This window comes from Uranotaenia lowii, chromosome 3 (genome assembly GCF_029784155.1).
Source record: "Uranotaenia lowii strain MFRU-FL chromosome 3, ASM2978415v1, whole genome shotgun sequence".
NCBI classification, from domain to species: Eukaryota; Metazoa; Arthropoda; class Insecta; order Diptera; family Culicidae; genus Uranotaenia; species Uranotaenia lowii.
Genome location: NC_073693.1, coordinates 203,652,008 through 203,669,314, shown reverse-complemented (window position 1 = coordinate 203,669,314; position 17,307 = coordinate 203,652,008). Strand labels below are relative to the sequence as shown.

Genomic DNA, 17,307 nt, shown 5'->3' with positions numbered 1-17,307 from the left:
GGTCCTTGAAGCCACAGGGGTATACAAGCTTATTTCTAGAAAACACGCTTTTAACTCATCAAGGACCGGAAAAAAATTTGGCATTCTCTATCTCAAAATTGATTGAACCAAATTCCACAAATTTAACTTCATTGAGTTGCGGCATGTGTTAACAATTCTAGCGTAACATTTAAAAAGGGCGAAACTAGCAGTTAGCTCGAAACGAGAAAAACACGTTTGAAAATTCGGAACACCTATTCAAATCCTATTTATAAAATCGATTACTTTTTGTTCAACAAAATCAAAAAATGTGCATTATATTCACTTATTGTTCGATGGTTATCAAGAACTTTAACTTTTTTCACGTAATTCCAGAGATTTTCGAGATTCGCCCTATTGTTGATTTCGATTTCAGTTACGCCTGCAAGTTTCGCCCAATTGATCGGCCGTTTTTGTTTTGGTTTTGAAGTTACGCCCATTCATCCTACACGCAAAAACTAATTAGGCCATTTTGTCACACACGGTCAACTCAGTTACGCCTTTTGGCTCTACACGAATAGAAAAATTCACTCCATTTTGAATAGGCGTAACTTCACGTTCCAACGAAAATGCATCAACAGGAAGTTTCGCCCAATTGAATTTTATTAATTTTTTGAAAGTTTTAAGGAATTTTAAGATGAAACCGCGTTTGATAGGTAAAGTGCAACCGCGTGCATCCGGAATGACCGTTAACTCGATTTGTTTACATTTGGCAGTTTCGCCCTTTTGAAATGTTACGCTAGAATTGTGTTCAATTTTGTCAAATACAGGCAAGGAATATTTAAAAACGGTAGTGCCGAGGCAGCCCTGCTCTAGTATTGGTAAAGGCTGAGACGTCCTAATCACGAACAATCTGTTAATTTACTGGAAAACTTTTCTTTTTCAATGATAATTCGAAGAATCTGCTGGAAATTTCCACTTCGAAAACATGTTTCTGTAGAAGCATTCTTGCTCTTCAAGATGGGTACAAAAAAAGTTGCATTTTCGAATATTTTTCTATAAAATAGACCATTGTAATTCGAAAAAATGGTGGATTTTCACCACTGAAATTTGCAATAATTTAAAATTAGTTCGAAGTCTTCCATGAAAATGTTCAAGGCTCCTTATTACAAAAAAATGATCTAAACACAATTTTGTATACAAAACCACAATCTTATATTGGCATTGTAGTAAACTGAGTTAACAATCATGAAGTGATGTTATTTAATTGATCTACATAATTGTATATGGGAAACTGGTTGGATTAAAATCATGATAATCAGTTGAACACTCAATATCTACCAGCTAGACTTTTTTGAAGCTGATATTTTCTTCATTTATGCACGTTTTAGCTTCAAGGCGGCATTGCATTCATTAATAAATTAAGAAAAAAAAACATAATTCAATCCTGCAATCTTCAAAGGACCAAAAAACTTCATAAGGGCATCCGCAGCAATCGCGAGTAAAGTGAAAATGCTCACGAGTTTAATCACTTTTATACCGCACCGGGGGTTAGTATGAAGGTGAGCAAAATAGGGCCGTTGCCGTCGGGACCGACAAAATCACCAAATTTGCTCACAAGAAAGGGGCGAGAGCAAACATACACTGAAAAAATTCTACCGTTTAATGCTGAGTTAAACAAACGACGTTCAGCGTGTAGAGTTTATTTACATTTCATTTTGCGCATTGGTCGAACCGTCCAACTGCCCACAGAACACCATAGCCGTGGTGGAACCGGCAGATTCGTTTGCTGTCGGTATTTCTTTAACCGCAAATCCGAACCAGAATAGAGGTCCGCACCGACAACACAATCATTCTTCGCACCAACAGCAACAGCAGCCATACACGCTAGAAACTATTAAACCATTTATAATTAAAAAATAACCATTTTTGACCTTTTCCCGGGAAATGCCATTTTATGAGTTCTCCATGAGAACCCATAAAATGACTTTTCGGGGAGAAGTTGAAATATGGTTATTTTTCAACCGTAAGGGATAACATTAAAGAAGTAGGAAAATGGTTACTTTTGAACCGAATGTCCAAAAGCAGCTTAGCACGATTTTACGAACTTCAAATTAGGAAATAAATAAAAAAAATCTTCATTTTCCAAATTGTTTATTTGCATTACATATGTTGCCGGAATTGGTAGACCCATTTTAAATGTTTCTGCTGACGTTGAGTAGTAGCGGGTGGCAAACGGGTATCAGAGTGAAGTCATGGCTGGGAAGCACTAATCCGAGGGTCGCTGACGACGATGGGCATCATCACTCAATCATGCGCCAGGCAAACATATCAGCTGGTCGACCGGCTCGTCAATCTTGATTTTATCTTTTTCTCCGTGGGCAGTACCGGAATTCCTACAAGAGGTATTTAAAAATGGTATAAGCATTGTTGTAGTCTTACTATATATAGGTTTTAACTTACCATGGTACTATGCACGGAGTTTCTCGGGAATATGAATCGATACCATTATTTCTGTTCATGTTGTACTTTAATCCGTCGTACTCTAACGAAACCGGAACAGCTCCCGGTTCAACTTTCTTCTAATCGACCCGCATTTCCTCTTCCCTGCGATACGGGAAGGTGCGTTTGCTCGATCAAAAAACCACCACCTCTGCCGTTGAACTTGGTTCCGGAGACTTTGATAACGACGACCGCGGATTCCGGTGGTTTCTGTTTACCGCAGTTATGTGCGATTAGCGCGGATTGACGGAGGGATTGCTGCCGGTTGTTTATCGATGCGTGCCCGTTCCGTATCTGAAAATGTTTTTTTTTGCAGCCCAGATAGGGTGTCCGGCCAACCCGTGGTAAGCTGACGACGGAGCCGATGACGATACGGAAGATTCGTTTTGTTTTTCTGCAAAGAAATTTGTAATGAAATTTAAAAAATCATCTTTCCTAAGCACTCAATTAAAATTACCTTTTGGCAGAATGGGATCTTCCAGTCGAAGAAGTTTGAACAAATCCGGTGGAATCCAAGCCTAGATTGAACTTGGGTTAAAAACGAATGTAACGCGTACAACTTCGTCATTTTTCACTTCCAAAATAAAATGGCGAAGCTTTGGCTATCGAATTTTTAACCTTATTTGGTTAATGCGCAAAAACTTCAAAAATGGTTGATTTTGTCGCTTGAAAAATTCTTAAAAAATAACCATATTGGCCGTTTGGGGGCAAAAACGATAAAATGGTTATTTGTGAACCACAAATGGTTAAACATAAATGAGCGTGTAGGGCCCCGAAAGGTACAACGGCAGCCTGCAGCTGGAAAAGAATAGTTGTTCGTGAGCGAAAATCGAATCGCAGAAGAATCTTTGTGGTGATTTGGCACATTGGCTATTGGTCAGCGGCTATAAAGGTAAGTGGCAGATAAAGTGATTGTCCTATAAGAGCACGACAGAAATTCCAGTTAATCTGAGCTGCGCAAATGGTCCACAAAGATACAGGACAGTTCTTGTAACAATACATTTATTCCCCCTTCGTACGTAGGTTTTAACATCAAGAGTCAAGATGCTATTTCCGGCAACGAATCGGGTATGGGCAGCTAAAAATAGTGTGGATCAATGTTGGTCAACGTCTGCATGTGGATTATTTCAAATCTTAAAAGCGTAAGTGTACGGAAATCCCCTAGGTTATAACATTAAAATCTATTCTTTTTTTCAATTTCATTTTAGATTGTAACAATTACTCTTGCGTCTAATGAGGCCAGAAATATGAAAATCAATTTTTGGCTGAAATTTATTTGAATAGAATTTAATCCAATCAAAATTCCAATTGAGAGACTATTCAAAGCTATGCAAATTGCAGCGTTCCACAAGTTTCTCGGAAATTAGATTTTCTGCCCTCAATAAAACGTTAACAACCGTTCAACGACTACCATGCACCATCTCGTCGCATCCCACTGTTTCATCAACCATGCTGCTGGAGCTTCCATTGGTGTTGATCATCAAACTTTTTTTGTTTGTCCAGAGTTTGCATTTGGAATCCAACGTAAGACCGCAAGCCAAATTTGTCGCAAGCAAGATGGAAACAAGGCTAAAGCAGGCATTCAGACTTATTTCCGAAATTGATCCAATATTCGTAAGAAATTTTTTTTTTCCAATTTCATGGTAGTTTTGGACTTTTCTATTTTTTCATTTCAGAGACGATAAAAAAGAAATTGAATGGTGCAGGCTGACTTGAAAAGATGTTTACAATATCTAAAAAAGTAATTTTAGATTATTCATGGGAGTCGATTTGGGAACGATGACAAGATGCACGAAGAAGCGATTGGAATGAATCCGAAAATTCTCAAATCATAACCAAAAATTTCCAGACTACCCAACGAGAATGTACCGGTAAAATTCTTGAAGCTAAAATATTATGAACATTCTTAATTCCATGTTTTCATTTCAGCGACTTTAAAATGGGGCTGTTGCTTTTGGTATTGATTAACAAGAAAACATCGAATTTGAAGTTGGATATTTTTTGCATCGTCTATTTCCGTACCTCCGTTTAATATTTTTGATCTAACAACTTGATTATGAATTTTATAAAATGTAAGATCTACTGGAGGCTTCAAAAATTAGCCCCATTTTAATTCATATTTTTTATATTTCAGAATGCATGTCGATAACTACCTTTGGCTGGTGCTATGGAATGGAAACTTCCGGAAAATCAAAATTGTATTTTATTTTTGTTATTATTTGCTTCAATTACGAAAAACACAGCAAGTGTAATACAGATATTTATAAGGATAATTTATTGTGAATAAAAAATGAGAATTTATGGCAAGCGATTGTAAGGTAGAGTTATTTCTATGAATCTTACTCCCAGCCCAGCTACAATTTTATTTCGCCATCATAATGATTGCTAACATAGATATTTTTTACAGTTGGACCAGATTAGAAATGTAATTTTTTATTGGTTTTTTTCCAAGGCCTTTTTCCCTTGTTCAAGAAAACAAAATTTGGACTTTATAGCGTGGTCCTGATATGACTGAGATTTACCTATGCTCTTTAAAATATGAATGCTGATTACAAGGTTTTTCTTGGACACCATTTAGAAATCACGCAATGGATTATTTTACAAAGTTTATTTACATTTGTTATATCTCTTCTCGTATTCGTAATCATGGTAAAACTGCCCAATAAGTCATTCTGATATACACTACAGCTCAAAATATAAATAAAATATAAAACCACCCATCGACTACCTTTTCCTCAAACGTGTGGATCCCGATTCTCCATGATCAGCTCGTCGATGGTGGCCCAAACGTCCGCCGAGGTATCCGTGTTCCGGAGATCGAACCGCTACAGCGTTTTGTTCCGCCCAACCCATCCCGAATACGAAAATATTGTAACATAACAGTTCCTGTTGTAGTTATAAAACGATTAGAAACAGCGTAAAAAAACGTTAAGAAAATGATATCTGAAACCATAAAAAACATTGCACTTATCTTGAATTCCAAAACGACGGTCTGTTGAATATGGCGTTAAGTTATGTTACTGTTTAAAACTGTTAAAACTTCTATATGGAGACACTGTTTTGTGAACAGTTGAGATAACGTCGAAAAACCGCTTGTGGAAAACGTCTTTTGGTCATCAAACTGTTTTCACTACAGTTATTCTTAGAGTTCTCTTGTAACTGAACATTTGCAGTGATAGTTCTGATACGATTTGTCAAAACGTTTCTTCCGAAGGTATGCCTACGTTTATTGGAATCATACGTGAATGTGGCACGCACACATGTGCAAATTTTTATACAGGGGTTTCGGATCTTTTCATGATTTTCATGATTATTGATTGATTTCAATTATTTATTCGATTTTTATATATTTAGTAGACTTACATTTTGAACATCAATCGGCTACAAAACCATCCAACGAGAATTTCAATTTGTCAGGGATCGCTAATAACGGTCCCATCCGGCCACAGGCATAGCGAACGGTTGCTGCGCTACCAGGAGCCTTCCTTCCAATCCTCTACCATTGAAGAGGCCTAATTTCGGATTCACGGGCGAGTCGTTGGCGTAGCTGGTGGTTGGTGGTTGAAATCCATCCATCGTATGGGACATATCTCTCTCAGCTCCTGTTGGTAAAATAAAACAATCCTTTTTCGTACATTCGAATCGATTCTATAATATTAATGAAATTTACCTTTTGCGCTGATGTCCTCCGGCTTGTCCTAAAAGTCTGTCCGTCCGCCGGACCACAATCTTGGAGGACTTGTTGCTGCTGGAACTTTAGTTTTACTTTAGTCTAAGCGAACGCGAAAAACGAAATAATTTATTTTTTGTATTCTTCTTCTCTTTTAGTTGACAGCACTCGGCAGTGATGCCAACTAGACCAGTTTTTCAAAATTGTACCAATATGAGATTAAAATGTGAATATTAAAAAGAGATTTATTAGCTTAGATCGAATGCTTTTAGACCTACTTACTGACTTAATGACTTTTAGAAATGGACAAATTTCGAAGACATGGAAATCAAATCACTGCAGTCGTTGAAACTACTCTAGAGTCGTAGGAAATTTCGAAGATATTCTCATAAATGTGTACTGATTTCTGTGCTAAATCATTTGGCAGCCCTGACCGGTGTTCTTTTCATTTTTGACGTGCGAATGACAGAAGAAATGAACGGTAAGGAAAATGGTTCGAAATCATTTGAACGATTAAATATAAATTGAAGGAAATCGTCCATACCATTCTATCACCTTTCCTGATACCATCACTCTTCCACAGGAACGTTTATGTTTCGTTCTGATCGATGTCAAAGTAAAGTTTAATAGAACAGCTGCGTTTGCAGAGACAGTCACTATTTCTGAAGCCGTAGATGTATCGTTTAGACTGTTTAAGTTATAGTTTTTTAGTATGCGGGATTGGATCAGCGACAGACCCAGCTTGTTCGACAAGAAATCTATCAGCTGAAGGTTGTTGAACCGCAGTGCCATTAGCAGATACATACTTGCCATGTTCTCGTCGATCGACGCAGCTTATGTCCAGCCTGTTATTGAAGAGATTTGTTTAGATTTTTTTGAAATCTGGTTCTATTATGGGTTATTACAGTTATTACTCTTCCAATGAGGTAGAATTATTACCTGGTCAATCAGAGCCAGCACGGATGACTCCCTCGGTGAAGATTGGGTTCAACCGCAGATCCTAATGGCGAGTGGATCGCTTCCTGATGAGGTGAATTAAATCGAGGATGTTTTCAGATAGCCGCAGATAAGCTTGAACCGGGGCAATGTTAGGTCAAGCTGGTCCTCCATCTCGCTGCACCAGGGCGGACGGTTCCGGCCCACTGAAGCCGGAGGCTGTGACCAGCGGCGGAAAATCTCCTGCTTGATGCTGGATCTCCACAGCATGCTAGCATAATTTGCGCAGGTTCCGCTGACTTTGATTCCGGCTGCTGCTGCCAGGAAGTTCCGGCTACATTCGCCACCAGACCCGGTTGCTAGTCGCTCGAAGCTGCTGGGCCCTGCTGGTGCTGTACGGCAAGTTCCTCCAGGATGTCGACTATGGCGATATATCTGTTAAAGCAGCTAAACGAGCCAAACCCTTTCGATCCACTACCAAAGTGCCATCAACCGAAATTTATAAGCGAAAAAACTCACGGCTCAGAAAATTAAATCAGTCGCTTAAATTTTTGAACAAGATTTTCTGCAAAAAATTTCTCAGTGCTATGCTAAATTTAAAAATAAATTTGCTAACGCCCGGTGCGCGAAAGAGTGTGTATACCAAAACCGGTCCGCTGAAATGAGCAAAACCGGGCCGCGTATACTCCCGTATTGGTGCGTTTGCTCTAACATAGTGAAATCGAGGCCTTACACACTAAGATTGCATTTATCTCGCTCGGGACCATGAATCTCTGTGTCACGGGAAAGTTGCTCAATTTAAACGAAGTTCGAAAGGAAACTCACCCGAATCTCAGGACGCTTCATCTCTCCTGAAATCAAAGACAAACTCGCTACGAGAGCACAGAAACTTAATGTATCCCCGTGAATGCAGGACAGTGTTCTCCAGAATCACGGGACATCCAATTCTTGTCAAATTTTCTTTCTCTTGCTCTCCCGTGCAAAAAACAACAAGTTTTTTTCTCTCTTTTCCACATGGGCATGAAAATTAGAACCGCCAAACGTTTCAACTTGTCATTTTTTGCGGTTACCGTACGCTTGTTGGTGAATTTTAGAAGTTTTTATTTTGTTGGCTGCTGAGAACGACTCTTCATCATGTCCAACCGGAACTAGGTTCTGGTGAACTTTTTACCTTTAAAATCAAAGAACTGCGTGGAAAAACTCTTCGGCTGGTGTGGTATTCTTTCGCCCCGGTTGGCTTTGGTCGATCTATTAAGATATTTGCTGACCTAGAAATGGAACAGGAGCGCAAGGATTTAAATTCCATGGATCGAAAGGCGCATCGGTAAGTTTCTTTACCATTCAACTTTGGGTAATGAAAATAATGAAAATCTTTTCTTTTTCCAGCTACAGAAAAGAAATTTGTTTGTGTGTTTTGATTGTGAATAATGGTGAAATGTGCAAAAAATGTGAAATGTACTTATAAAGAAGAAAAAGTTGCTTGAAATATATTGGACTTGTTTAAACAACAACTGTGTTTAATTTTTTTTAAACAATGCATTGAAATTTATTTTAAATTGAAAAAAAAATCGAACCAGGGGTAAGGGTAGCGGAATACACTTCACAGTAGGAAACCGTTTCGAGCTCACAGGAAAATTTCCAAAGTCCCTGCAAGTCACAGGAGAAAACCGTTTCGAAGATACAGGCGAATTTGACAGTTGTTTTCCTGAGCTGTTTTGTTGTCCTGAAATCGTCCTGTAATTTCAGCTGTTGAAAATACAGGACGAAATCGTCCCGACCACAGGAGAAAAGATTAAGTGTGTACAACAAAATCAAAATGAAATTGGAATTCGATTCCGTTCTTAAACGTGCTTTTCTTTGTAATTCCTACCATTCTCACATGATTTTTCGATACAATCGTTTTTGTGACGTCACAAAAAAAATCCAATATGGCTCTCGGTCCTACCTTATTTAAATATCCCTTGAAATACAGGTCAATATTAAAATATAGAAAAATTGCATCGAGTGAAAAAACTAAGATATCTCGTAATCGGTCCGTAATGTGTTACAACTTCGAGTTGGAATACCGGAACACATGCACTGGCAAATATGTTATACATTTAATCTTTTCTTTTATAAAAGCAAGCAGATAATTCATATTTGCAATAATCAAACCGTAAAACACTGGATAACTACGGAAAAATCGGCCCGGCATAGAACAACCTGGTCTTGAAGGTCTTGTCAAAAGTCAATAAACAAATTGGCACCGAAAATTTGGCAGCATTGTTTTACTTGTCAACACGGGAGGAGGCTTCCGGGAAAAAAAAGTTCGCAAGAGTGGTTGCTCATTCGTCGATCCCCGGAAAATTGGGTGGTACCCCGGTGAATCCTCGGTGAATCCTCGGTGATTTCAACCATCTCAGGGCAGGAGTGTCGTCCGCGTCTGGAAATCGAATTTTAACTCGCACGTTTTTTGCCCCAGCCAACATTCATCATCGTTCGGAGGGAGGAGCCTTTCAGATAGCGGCTCACATTTGTCTTCTCCGCCAACCGGAGGGCACGCCCATCGATTTTCCAGCCCATCGTGCGGCAGTTCCGGGAAGTACGCATGGTCTCAGCACTCCTTTTGGCACTGATGACAAGTCACCAGCAAGGTGCTATGACGGGATTGTCCGATGCGAAGAGGTCGGCAAAGCGCAAACAGGCGCGAAGACAGAAGGAGGTTCGGTCCGGAATTGTGGCACGGTTTAGGATTGGTGTACCAGCTTTGTGCAAATTTTGGCAAGGACCCAAGAAACGAGCGCTGGGTGCGGCACGGGTGAGGTCTTTCCCGAATCGTGTCGCACAGCCCGGAAGTTGCAAATCACATCGGAGGACTCTTCGTCGGTGGCACAATACAAGTACACGTAAGTCGCTAAAATCTAAAATTTTATGGGGGGACACTAAAATGGGTTCATTCTAAAATGCAACAATGTAGAATTTGCTCACAATATGTTTGCTATTTTGGTTATTTTCGTTTTGTGGCATCGACCACAGCAAGCCTCCGTCACAAATATGCTAATGGTTATAAATAATTGGTTCGATATTTCTGGTTTCCAGACGAAGCACAGAAGCTAAAAAACTGGTCTTTGGTTGGGATAGCAGAACGGAGCGTTGTATTATATGCTAGAGCGATCGCTTAAAAACGTGTTCGAAAACAGGCAGCGAAGGTTTGATATTAAATACATAATGACAGCCAAACTTAATCAAAATGTGCTTGAGGGGTTGTTTGGTTTGGTAAGTACAAGAGGACGTGAAGACGATCATCCTTCACTCCTGCAATCGCTTCGTAGATTGAAAGCTATTATTCTCGGGAAAAGTTTAACACATGTAACAAGTTGCCAGTATACATATGACCGAAACGAAGAAGAAGAATCCCGCATAAATGAGAATTGTAACCGAACGATTTCTGAAATAGTCTAACGACGATTTGGCGAGGCATAAATAAAAGTTAAGCAGACGGTTATTGGAATTGTAAAATACATTGCTTGAATCGTGAATTCCAAATTGACTGTATTTTAAATATGTTGTTAGGTTATGTAACTGTTAAAAACTGTTAAAACATTTATATGGAAGAACCTCAATACAAACAGTTAACATAACGTCCCAAAACCGCTTATGGAAACATATTTAGAACTTCGAACAGTAATCATAATTGTTATTCTTGAAGTACGCTTTTAACTGAACATTTACAGTAATAGTCATGATACGATTATACAAATTGTTCTTCAAACGATATACTGAAGGTTATGCGAACCGTACGCATTAATGGCGGACGCACCAAAAGGGAATATTTTTCGGAATTTTCGGATATCACATAAAGTCATTGAATTTATATTTCACTATATATTTCATTTTTATATTTTAACTTACATTTTGTGCATTCGGGATTTTTTTTTAATTACTCCTTCCCTGATCCAGCTTGCGAAACTTATCAATGGTAAATGAAGTGGGCTGTACATTGCCAAATGAGGTCCGAAATCTCACTGCAGGGCCAGGGAAGTCTCCCGGGTGCATAAAAAAGCAGCATTCGCCGACACTAGAAAGAAATGTAGAACAAAACAGTCAGACACGCATAGGAAATTGGAAATGTTAAATATTGGGATACTCCTTAAGCAGCAAGCGCAGAAAAAGAAATACAGATCCACTCACCTGAAATACTTAAATCTTTTGGTCTGCCATTGGGATCAACTGGCTCCAGCTCTCGGTGCGCCGACTATCTAGTTCATTGCGGCAGCTAGATGTCTAAACTATGAAAATTTTCTGGCGAAATTGATGTAAACAGCAATTTCACCACCAGAAGCAACTTATAAATTTATTATTCTTATTTTTCTTCTTTTGCTAGCCAGTCATAACAGTTGTCCAGAGGTGCCAGGTGACCTGATTTATCAGGATTTGTCCTGATTTTCTGTTCAGTTGATATGATGATGGTGTTTTTCGATATGAACTGCAGGCCAGCGAAGAAACTGTGTACTGCTGTTGCATAAACCAAGGCGTTCACAGCACCTGTATTGCGCCTTTATTTGTGCAATCTAAGTAGAACTGCGCATTATTTTTATGAATCATAAGGTGTCCTGAAAAATCATCATTTTTAGCTTTGCGTTGTCCTGATTTTTGACGAAACCACCTAGCACCCCTGGTTTTCATTCAGAAATTTAAGAAGTGTCAAATTGTGTGCATGGACGTTAGAAGTAATCGTTCAAGATGATTTTAACGATTAATAAAAAATGTTCGTTAATAGTTCAAACCGTTAGGCTGAACTAATCTATATCGTGACTTTTCACATAAACGTGGGGGATTGGTTTGAATCGTTTTATTTGAAATTGATTAAATCGTTTTAAATAGTTTTACTCAATAGCTATGCTTATATAAACAGTCACACTTGCAGGAGAGGTTCGAATATCGTTTTGATTGTTTTAGGTAGAGTTTTTTCGTATGCGGGATGTTCATGAATCGAAGTATTGAGAACGCGGAAAAAAGAGAGTCGAGATGCATCTGTAAAGGACACAACGAACATTCAACAGGAAATCATCGTATCAGAAATGCATCTGGATGAAGAGGATCTATTCAAATTTGTAACTGAAGATAATGGCTTCAATCATTTATCGATAATCTGTCTATCTGGTAATAGTCTATGTTTTACAAACTAATCCGGGCATCGGATATCCCAGCCAGCCGGCAGCCATCCAACAGCCAGCGGTCAACATTTCGGCTGCGTTTCACCGCTCGTCTACTTTTTGCCAAAATGGTTACACCTTACTTTAGCCATGTTGATTACGAGCCAAAGTGGGACAGCGTGTATTTGCCCCGGCTGATTGAGTGTTACAGTCAAGTGGCTCAACGACGTAATATCCGAAAAACGGACAAGTCTGCACAATTTGGCGACCCTGCCAGGTATAGAAAAGTTGAATAGCGAAAGAAATTTTGAAACAGAGCGGATATATACTAGACTGGCCCAAATTAGTATGGGATTATTTTTACAACATTTTTTTCAACGCGGCACCCCCCCCCCAGATTGGTGCATTTAGGTGAAGAAATGACTTTCTGAAAGTTTCAGGTCACTTGGCTGAAGCACGAGCTGGCGCAAATGACTTGAAACTTGTATGGAGATTTTCGGCAAAATGTATGAAAAATCGAAATACTTTCACTCTTATGAATTAAAATATGTTTCCAGTATGCTAGAATGCTCAGAATTTCAGGAATTGTAGTTCAAACAATGACAAACAAGTTTGTAGAAGATTGTAAAGCTATACGAGTTGACTGTGATGAGTTTTCCGCAATTGAATGTGTGATTTTTTCGCATTTCCTCGGTATATCGTGAACGGTGTATAGGCGGATTATTAGTACTTACTTGATCGCATTGTCACACAATGAGAAGAACAGATAGAAAGTTCGTGTTCTCGGCAAAGTTGTAGCTTATTCTATAACAAATATTTTTGCAAAAAAAAACGAACAAACAAACTTTCTATCAGTTATTATCATTGTGTGACGATGTGATCAAGTTAGTGCGATTAATAGCCCATTCTACGTTCACGATAAATCATAGTAATGCGAAAAAAATCGCACATTCAATTGTGGATAACTCATCACAGTCAACTCGTATCGCATCAGAATCTTCTATAAACTTGTTTGTCATTGTTTGATCTACAATTCCTGAAATTTTGAGCTATTTAGCATACTGGAAACATATTTTATAACAGAAAAAGTGAAATTATGTTGGTTTTTCATACATTTTGCAGAAAATCTCCATACAAATTTCAAGTCATTTGCGCCAGCTCGAGCTTATGCCAAATGACCTGAAATTTTCGGAAAGTCATTTTTTCACCTAAAGGCACCAAACTCGGGGGTGCCGCGTGGAATATAAGGATTTTTTTTGTTATGGGCCAGTCTAATATATACGAATAAAGAAACGAAAAATATGCAAAGTAATGTTCATCAATTTTGATCAGGTATTAAACTAATACCGCCAATGAATAATTTTTAGACCAAATTATGATTAAACGGGGTAAATAAAAACAAAAAAAAACTTCTCAAAATGAAGAAGGAAAGCAAGAGTAATTTTGTTGGATTTTACGTCGATTTTTGCAAAAAAAAACCGAAAGTTTTTTGAAGTGCGTTGAGAGAATTCTCTTAAGATACTGGAAATAGAAAAAAATGACTATTGAAGAAAAAATATTAGTCAAAAGAAATGAGAAAAATATGCATGTGTGTACCTCAAGCGGGTTGAGAGAACAGCTAGAAATTGCAAGAAGCGGGTTGGGAGGACCGCGTTATAAAGCATTTGTGCACCTTAATTGGGTTGAGAGGAATTCTTGAAATTGCAAGAAGCAAATTGAGAGGACCGCTTAACAATGTATTTTGTACATTTCAAGCGGGTTGAGGGGACTTTTTGAAATTGCAAGAAACAAGTTGAGAGGACAGCTTAACAATACACGTGTGCATTTCAAGCGGATTGAGGGGACAACTTGAAATTGCAAAGAGAGATTTAAGAGGACAGCTTGGTGATCAAGCGGGTTGAGAGGACAGTTAAAAAAAAGCGAAATAATCCATAAACCGAGTCGAAGGACAAAACAAATCGTAAAGAGAAAGAAAACCTAAGCTGGACACACATCGAATAAAGGAAGGAAGGAAGGACCTTGAAAGCAAACAAACAAACAAAAAAAATCCAGTTCGGCTGCAACATTAGCAATAAAAAAACTGAAAACGGACTTGCTGGCAGGATCAACAATAACAATAAATGCTTTTCCTCGGTCGTCTGAATGTGATTGGTGGATACTTGACTTTGAAATTCTTTTAGCTTCACACGACTGGGGGATGTGTGACCGGCATAGGAAGCATTTGAGGAACAGTCAAATGAGCTTGGCGAACCATATGTCTTCACAGTAACAGCTTCACGCCTCATGACCTGATGGATCGCACACTGATCTATCTCACGATCTCACGACGACATTTTGCAAAATAAATAATAAATGAACCAACCAAGAAAGAACACGAAAAACTTATCCGGTATCACCACGGTTAGGGAAAACCACGTGGTCAGGTACACATATGGGGATAGATTTCGGATTACAACGAACGAACGAATGATGAATAAAATTTCTATATAAGACAGTATATTTAGCTGCTATTTCCTATAATACATGAGTAAATAAAATAAAAATCAGTTTTGTTTTTGATAATTTAAAAAAGACAAAATTTAGTTATCTCATACATTTTTTCTTTTGTATAACAATACACAGGTTAACATAAAGCTCAATCATGAAATTCAAAGGAATAATGTTCAATGGCAACATCAATAATTATAATGTATATAGATTTTTTTTTGTTATGCAATTTTCTCAGCAGTCAAATCGATGATTGATGGTTGGTTGTTCTAGTTTGAATGAAATCTCGCCGACAAATCATTAGCATTTTTTTGTGATTCGATTTTTTGTTCTTTTTTAAAGTTCACATACTGCTCGTTTGACTGGTTTTTGTTCTATGGTTTGTTTTTTTAGTAAGTTACGTTTTGTTTCTCCTACGGGGAAAATGATTATGACAATTTTCTTACAAAGGATACAAGAATAGTGTTGAGTGTGTGTGTGGGTGTTTGTGGTTTAATTTGAATAGTATGCCCATTGTTAGAAATACATCTGAGTATAACCGATTAAATGTTGCCGTGTTACAGCTTCTAGCTTCGTACATCATAGAGTTAGTGGAGTCTATGGGTTACATTTTGGAAACACCACTGTAGTTTTCATTAATGGATTGAGTATAGGAGTTGAAAAAACGCAAAACCAAGATTATTTCGGTAAATACTCTCTGCCAAAACTAATCAACAGGTTCCTTCTTTAGCTACGATTTCGTACTGAGTTTATAAAATATATCCTCCAATTCGTACTCTAGCGTTGTAATTTTCCAGCAATTTAAAAAAAAATATCTGGTTTGATAATGTTGGTTTACTTTCTGTTTACTGGTTTTACTGAAATGAATTTCATTTCTATCAATTTACTTTCGTTTTACAAAGGCAAGATTTACATTTTTTTTTTGGTTCGTTCGATTTTCCCATTTCAAGCTTCGTAATGGAGTTTAGCTTCGAACGGAAAACATTTCTGCACAGCGATATTCCCTCCAAGTTTCTGCTATTCCATGGTTGTTCATGGTTCACTATCCTTCAGAAAAACAGCTTTCCTTCTCTATTCCTATTATTAGTTAAATAAATGCTCGTCCAATTGCGGTTCATTGACTTTGATTGGTTTAGAAAATAATGTTGTTTTCGCGACTACCCTTTTTTAGTTTTGTTTTGCATTGTTTGTCCATATCGTCATTGTTTCAGTTTGTTCTGATTAAACCAATCTATCGATATGCTCTATTTCTCACTTTGTGGAGATTCTGAATCGGATGAGTGAGTTTGACTTATGTTTAAAAAATGCAGCATCGAATTGAATGGCAAGTCATATGATATACAAATTTTTTTTTACAACTATAGACAGAAGTGACAATCGGTTTTGCTCCAATAAATTAGCTTTCTTTAAATACTAACTATATAACAATTGTTTTTTTTTCTCTCGGTAAATCAACCGATGGTTTCCGACAATGAAATAACAGAAGCAGGAGTTTCGCCTCGGCGTGATGGAAATCGATGCGTGTTCTTCACATGTATTAAATGATGCAGACATTGTCAGTTTATATCATACAATTTACACTTAGGCTGGGACGATTTTGCCAATGGGTCTAGGGGAGGGTCCAGTCTAACAACATCTCTTGAAGTCTGTTTGGATGTACGCTTTCTGATGGAGCTACGACATAGAACACACAGTACGTTTACCAGACAGCCAATAATTGTGTGTTGTTTATTGAATAAGGAGTAAGCTCAGCACTGCATGAGAGCATTGGTATTCGATCAGATTGAAGTTTTGGCTACCGATCTAGGAAAAAGCGATACAGATGGTAGAAGTAGTTTCTGTATTTCTGACTTCGATCGGCCAGATCAGACTGTCGATTCGATCGAATACCAACTAAATTCTACCAGTACAGGATTCGGATTTGATCAAACACTCTGGATCGGAACAAAGCCCCCGCCATACCGAAAAATGTCCCCATCACGACGCATGCAATCACAACTTGCATGGCACAGTGAACGGCTGGATGACCGGGGGCAACATTGTGGTACTGATGCCGATTTTTCGGATGATACTTTTCGTCAATCTCGTGGTCAAACGCCGGAACGATGGCCAGGTTGATTACCTCTGGGACTGAGTTGTCGTCCGAGTTGGACCATTCCTCCTCACTGTCCTCCTTGATGGCCCGAGTTGGAAGGGCTGGCGTAGTTCGCCTGTTGATGTAGAACCGCGATCGACTGAAACCGTTCACGCTGTAACCGCTTCGATCTCCCAAGGATAGTCGATCGTCGTATTCTACATTAGCGTTGTTTCTAAAGTTCTTGCTTACGTAGTTACTGATGATTCTGTTGTTGGAGGTGCTATTGCTGCTTCCATTGATGCTGCTCAGTATCGAAGACAGCAGATTGTTGCTATTGGTAATTCTCATTTTGTGAGTCGACGTTTCGATATTTGGTATCTTTACACTAGTGTCTAGGTACAGGTTTTTCTTAATGCCTAAAACCTCCGACAAGGGCCGATTGATGAGAAGAGTGTTCTCTTGCTTCTCCTGGGGAAGTTCTTCGTTCGTGTTTTCGGAACCAAACTCGCTCTCGTCAAGAGCGGGCGGTAAAAGTGGTATCG

The 17,307-nt window shown here is 38.5% G+C and overlaps 4 long non-coding RNA genes across 4 annotated transcripts; 1 reads left to right on the top strand and 3 right to left on the bottom strand.

Moving 5' to 3' along the window:
- Positions 1-1,938: 1,938 nt before the first annotated feature.
- LOC129757782 (uncharacterized) lies at positions 1,939-3,116 on the bottom strand. Its single transcript, XR_008739804.1, has 3 exons — positions 2,918-3,116; positions 2,422-2,854; positions 1,939-2,354 (listed from the first exon to the last, which is right to left on the bottom strand). It is a non-coding gene; the product is annotated as an uncharacterized LOC129757782 (long non-coding RNA).
- A 114-nt stretch (positions 3,117-3,230) lies between these two features.
- On the top strand, positions 3,231-4,771 carry LOC129757463 (uncharacterized). The gene is made up of 6 exons (XR_008739713.1): positions 3,231-3,352; positions 3,484-3,602; positions 3,669-4,074; positions 4,137-4,331; positions 4,390-4,532; positions 4,595-4,771. It is a non-coding gene; the product is annotated as an uncharacterized LOC129757463 (long non-coding RNA).
- A 1,016-nt stretch (positions 4,772-5,787) lies between these two features.
- On the bottom strand, positions 5,788-6,269 carry LOC129751180 (uncharacterized). The gene is made up of 2 exons (XR_008738638.1): positions 6,131-6,269; positions 5,788-6,062 (listed from the first exon to the last, which is right to left on the bottom strand). It is a non-coding gene; the product is annotated as an uncharacterized LOC129751180 (long non-coding RNA).
- Positions 6,270-10,915: 4,646 nt separating this feature from the next.
- On the bottom strand, positions 10,916-12,020 carry LOC129757214 (uncharacterized). The gene is made up of 2 exons (XR_008739647.1): positions 11,237-12,020; positions 10,916-11,123 (listed from the first exon to the last, which is right to left on the bottom strand). It is a non-coding gene; the product is annotated as an uncharacterized LOC129757214 (long non-coding RNA).
- Between the last annotated feature and the right edge of the window lie 5,287 nt (positions 12,021-17,307).